General features: G+C 35.1%; 1 non-coding gene across 1 annotated transcript; it reads left to right on the top strand.

Annotated features, from left to right (window-relative positions):
* The first annotated feature begins 396 nt into the window (after positions 1-396).
* LOC111785999 lies at positions 397-502 on the top strand. Its single transcript, XR_002813729.1, has one exon. It is a non-coding gene; the product is annotated as a small nucleolar RNA R71 (small nucleolar RNA).
* Positions 503-6,264: the final 5,762 nt, after the last annotated feature.

Here is a 6,264-nt window from a genome sequence, read left to right as displayed (position 1 = left end):
GAGGTCAGATTGCTTGAACATTGATCAAAGGTGTGTTCCTCTCCACAACATACACAAGATTCGGCTGCTGTCTGGTTAATTACAGCAGCTGTATGGACTGGTGCTTTGATCATGGAGTCTTGCCCCAACGCTAGATTTTGTAAAATATTAGTCACCGAAGCTAGTTGAGCATTGATAGAGGACAAAGCATCAACTTCAAGTACTCCTCGAGTCTTCCTTCCTGGGTTGCTTCTCACATCGGCCCATTGACAATTGTTAGATGCTATTCTCTCTAAAATCTCATATGCTTCATTGTATGTCTTTGACAAAATAGCTCCATTGGCGGAAGCATCAACTACTTGTTTAGTAGCAATATTTAATCCATTGTAGAAAGTCTCCATTTGTATACAATGAGGTAGTCCATGGTGAGGACACTTTCTAAGCATCTCCTTAAATCTCTCCTAAGCTTCACTTAGTGTCTCATCTTCAAACTGTTGAAAAGCAACAATCTCATTTCTGAACCGTGCATTTCTCGTGGGTGGGAAATACTTGATCAAAAATTTCTCTGCTAGACTATTCCACGAATCAATTGTTCCCGGTGCTAAGGTATTCAACCATGATTTAGCACCATCCCTCAATGAATATGGGAATAAGCTCAGTCTAATCACATCTTTATCCACTCCTTGAAATCGAAATGAGTCACTAACTCCCAAAAATGACTTTAGGTGTAGGTGAGGATCTTCCGACGGTAGTCCATGAAATTGCCCAATGGTTTGCAGCATTTGAAACATCACAGGTTTTAGCTCAAACGTGGTTGCTTGTATTTCGGGTCTAATGATGCACGGATTTAGCTCTTCCACAGCTGGGTGTGCATATGCTCGGATCGCTCTTTCTCTGTCATCTGCTAAATGAATGGCATTGGCAGTAATTCTCTCTTGATTAGCCATCATCACTGGATTTTCAAACTCCCGATTTAGTTGGGCCATTTGCTGTATATTCTGTTCTGTCATTTTCTTTTTCTCCCTCAACCTTCGTCTAAATGTTCTCTCTATTTCAGGATCCAAAATAAATTCCAAACCCGTAGGTGGGTTCATACACAGAATTCTGCAGCAGTAAACTCAATTCTTCAGCAGTAAATATAGCAGTAGGAAAACTCAGCTTACTATGACTTCTTGTTGGCTCCAGCTCACAAAAATCTACAACAAGTAAAATAACCAAATTAGGTTCCCCGGCAACGGCACCAAAAACTTGATCGCTTGTGGATGTATATAATAAAGTGATGTAAAATTCACAAGAATAAGTGCAATTATACACTATCACAAGTAGCAAGTAATAAGTAAATTATCGATTCCACAGGGAACCTATCTTTTTGGTTAATTTTATCGCTGGAAATTAAGTGAGTTTTTGGGTAACATTCAAATGGGTGTTGGAGATTTTAACTATTTAAACAAAACTAAAACAGAGTGCCACTGCTGTCGAAAAACAGAAAATGATGAGAAAATCAACTATAATGAGGAAGGTTCGGCTAAGAGAGATTAAATAGATAAGTTGTTGAGTTTTGTGGTAGATTTTAGTTCCTTTTAATAGATTCTCAAGCCCACTTCCGAGGGTCATGAATGGTGATTATTTCCATAATCGTTGTAATTTCTATTAACAAGGCTCTAGGAGAAGAATTATTCCTAACCCTTCTATTACCCTTCAAGTCTCCTTGCTATGGAACTAGAGTATTAAAGAGGATTTCATTGCTCCCTCTCTTCTCCCGAATAAGAGAACAACTATGTATGTAAAGTAGCTAATTAAACATACATGTAAATCATTAACAACAACTCTTTAATAAACTAAAATCATACCGTCAACATACTTAAACTATATAAAACTCTCTCGCCTCCCCTATTAAGTTTAGCTTTCCATACAAACTGAATTAAACAAAGGAATCCGCATCTTCATCATGTAAAATTGATGGAATAAGGAAAGAGAATAAGGAAATAGAGAGTTATCCCGGTTTGTTGCCGTTCGTCAATGGAAGTTCCCTTCTCTTGAGCTCTCACGTCCACCTCTTTGCCCTAATCAATCCTTGTTGGTCTCCTTTTCCTTCTGCTGTCAACAGCTGCTGGATTAGGGTTTTCTTCTTCTTCTCTGGTTTCACAGCAGTTCACTGCAGCAGAAGCTGCTGCTGTGTAATTCGATTTTCTCCCCAAAATGTGGCTCTTCTCCTCTTGGTCTTCCTTTTCCTTTTATATTGAGCATGGGTTCCCCTTTAGGGCTGAAAAGAAATAAGTAGTACACATAGGATGTTCCTCATTGGGTAGTCAATGACCCACTTGGACTGCTGACGTGGATTTATCATTTCCATGTCATCCCCCATTTGTTTCCAAATTCGCTACTCCCACATGGTTTAGCATAAATGTCTGAAATTTTACCACATAACTCAATTAAATATACAATTAAGATCGATTTATGCCAAATCATATTTTTTTCACGTTGGACCGCAATAAACGATTTCATGCTCACTAAGTAGAATAAATGGGGTTATAAATGAGAAAATGGTGAATAAGAGTGCAATATTAACTCCAAAAAGACTTGATATGACTCTACTTTTAGATAGTTATCACTTTGTCCTCATTCACATGCATCCTAGGAAAATTTCTAAAAGGTCTCCCAACATATAATTGCTCCGAGTAAAGCATGCTTAACCATGTGGTCCTATGATTGAGCTACCATAAAGGAAGGTGCTCCTTGGTTGTATAGGTAGTGACTTTCAAGTCTTTTAAACATTTCTTAGTCATCTTATCCTCACGGTCGCTCTTATAAGGATGTGATCTTAGGTGATTCATGTACCCATAATTTACTCAGAAGTCACACTTATTCACATAGTATTGTTTTTTCATAAATTACTTTTTCAACCAAATTTAATAAATTCAAAGTTAAAAAAAAAAAAAAAAGTAAAATAAAATGGAATTTGAGATAAATTGACAAGAATATTACTTTAACATCTTTTTTAATTATTATATGGATAAATATATTTTTGTTCTAATAATTGTAATATTATATATATTACATAAATTTAGTAGTTACTCAATTGATTTTTTATGTGATTTTTTTTTTTTTAATCAAACTAATATATTTTGCTTGACAAACAAAATGTTAGTTAATATGTAAGGAACGTTGGAAAGAGAAAAATAAAATTTAACAAATGTGAAATAGAAGTTTTAGTCGTAAAAAGTATACCTAGTTGAAGAACAATCATTCTATTTTGAGTACAAATCTACTAATTTTGCTACGGCATAGCAATATAGCATAACGTGAGACATCCGATCCCTTCAAAAACTTTTTTTCAGAACATGCCCACTAGTAGATTCATTGACAAAGAGGGGCTCTGTGGTGGACCTCTTGACAACTGCAATGGAGATTCATCGTCTCCATCTTTTAAGGTAGGTGGAGTTTCTATCGTTCTAATTATGATCATCTTATATTGCATGTGACATCCATTCGAAATGGAGCAAAACAAGGAAAGAAAATCTATGGATTCGGATGTCTATTTCCCACCTAAGGAAAGAATTTCTTCCCAAGATCTAATTGAGGCCACTATTACTTTTCACGAGATATGTGCTTATGGCGGGACTGTATACAAGGCAGTGATGCATTCTGGACAGGCCATTACTGTCAAGAAGTTAACATCAAACAGGGAAGGGAGTAACATCGATAATAGGAAAGAACCTGTAAAGTATTTTCAGAGTTTGTAGTATATGAGGTAATGGTTATGTTACCCAACTATTGCTTAGATTTTGCATTTGTTCTAGGATTCAATAAAGTATTCTCTGTATAGTTTTTGAAAGGAGCTATATTGTTCTTGATTCTCATTCTTGTAAGTTTCTAAGGTTCATAATTTCTTGAGGCATAAGTTATAACATGCATTCGTAAACATATGAATACATCGTAGTAACAAACATGGGTTGTTCTAGAAGGTCATACATTCATAATGAATTCCTTAGAGGATTCTAGAAGGGTCTTGACTTTTGTGTCTTGAGGTGTTTTCTTTAGGTGTTTCTTTGGTCCTAACTTGCTTTAGGTTCCAAGCTTGCTCTAATCAACTTGAACCATTGAACATAACTCCTTGTCCTTACAAATAGGCCTTAAAAGAAGTAGCAAGTCATTTGGAGCACATATAGACCTTGAATTTAAATAAGTAGTCCTAGGGGCATTTTGGTCATTTTATCTCTAATTCTTGGTTTTGCTAATCAACGTGTTCCAATAACTTTCAAACATCATCACATCTTCAGACATCACATAATAAGGTCTACCACATAATTTAATAGCATTTGGAGGTCTTTTAGGTCATGAACCATAGTTAGATATCCTTAGGGGTAATATAGTTTTGCACCATTTCTTTGTTTACCTACTTATCCTTCCTTATCCAATGTAACACCCCAAAAAATGAAGAAAAGCCATCCATGTAAGACCCAATGAATGCAAGAAAAGAAATCAAGAGGATTGATCAAGGACAACAGTCTTAATAATGACCAAGAAGGGATGAAGAATTGTTAGGAAAATTATGGATTTTTTTTTTTTAGAAAAATAGTAATAATATATTCTGAACGTGACAAACTACCTAATGACCCCTGAAGATATGGATAATTACGAAACTGCCATTATGACAAGAATCAGATGATCAACCGTGACCATCTGCACAAAATCCATCGAATCTCGACTCTCAGCCTATTGGAGCAAAGATCTTAAACAAGGTAAGGGGTTTGACCCATATCGAATCTCGACTCTCAACAGTGACCATCTCGACTCTCATTACTTGTGGATTCATAGACTAGTCGGAGCAAAGAATCCAAGCCCTATATTCTCCACCTTCAAATATCTTAAACAAGGTAAGGGTTTGACCCATTTGTAGAATGACATCTCTTTCATCATCATGAGGACCTCCAATAAGATGGAATACATACTTTATGATGAAGTTTTAAAATCATGTAAGATTAAAAGCGTATTGGACATTCAAAGTTATCTATATTATACGTTTAGTCCACGACAAACTTTCAACTTTATATCTATTTGGTCCGTAAACCTAAGACTATGTCCAATAGGTCTCTAAATTTTCATTTTTTTAAGTTCAACATTTTAGGAGTAAGAAATTGAACTACCGAACTTTGTGATCTTAATTCATACCGTATCTACTAAATTATGCTTAGGGTAGTTCATACCTTATTTGCAAACGGTCAAAATGTATGGGTCAAACTACTATAATACGACAGTTTCTCATTAGTGGAAGCATTTGCGGGTCAAACTAAACTGAGTTTATTATGCGAGTGTCGCCCATCGGACCACTTGAGAGTCGTAATAAACAAATTCCATTATGTGATTGATGTAAGACCGTGACACTAATCATGTCAATTTGAACAAGCTTATAAAATGAATTATTTTGATTGGGTGGCTATAAATTCAATTGACAATTCCATAGTAAATAGATTAGCAAATAAAAATAATGATATTCTTCGAGACTGCGCCCACATTGAAATCGGACCCATTTTCATCGAAATAATATAGACAAGTAACGTAACATTAAAAGCTAATGAGATGTTTAAATTTTATAACTAATAAAAAAAGAAAGAAAGTTAATTTGGTTTTGTATTCTTGTCATATTTGAGTTTGATTTATGTTCGAAAAAATGATGGGAGATTTCGATAAATGAGGGCAAATAATTCCGATCAAAGTGGAAGAAATTAATAAATAAGTATTTTATGCATTGAAATACCTTAACAAATCTTAATAATATAATTCATTAAAACTAATACACCGTATCAAATTTATATCGATTTATTATAATATCATAATCAAAACCCTCCAATTCATGGATATATCGATTTTTTATATTCATTTAGCCGGCCATGTGTAGCAAATATCATACAATTTGGTTTTATAGTTGAACATACAAATACCATGTTCAACCACTAACCACAAACATAGAGTATCGTTGCATTTGGTTCTATCTCTATCATCCTTGTATATATCAAAGTAATGCGACCAACCAGACCACTGGAAGGTGCAGTAAAACTGTGTTGAGCCCCAAAAGTTTGGTCGAAAACTAAAAGCGTAACCGCTCAATGGTGGGAGATGATGGACTCCCAAGTCATCATCACCAGATTTGCAGTGAATAGTGAGCTGATCATGACTTCTTAGAACATTTGTTATGTTTACTGTAATCGGTGGGTTTCAAAAGATTTTTCCATCAATGTGAAAGAACAATGACAATAGGAGAGACGTGAAAGTGTTGAAAATGAA

Source organism: Cucurbita pepo, unplaced genomic scaffold (assembly GCF_002806865.2).
Source record: "Cucurbita pepo subsp. pepo cultivar mu-cu-16 unplaced genomic scaffold, ASM280686v2 Cp4.1_scaffold000902, whole genome shotgun sequence".
In the NCBI taxonomy this organism is placed as follows: Eukaryota; Viridiplantae; Streptophyta; class Magnoliopsida; order Cucurbitales; family Cucurbitaceae; genus Cucurbita; species Cucurbita pepo.
This window is presented reverse-complemented; position numbering and strand designations above follow the sequence as displayed.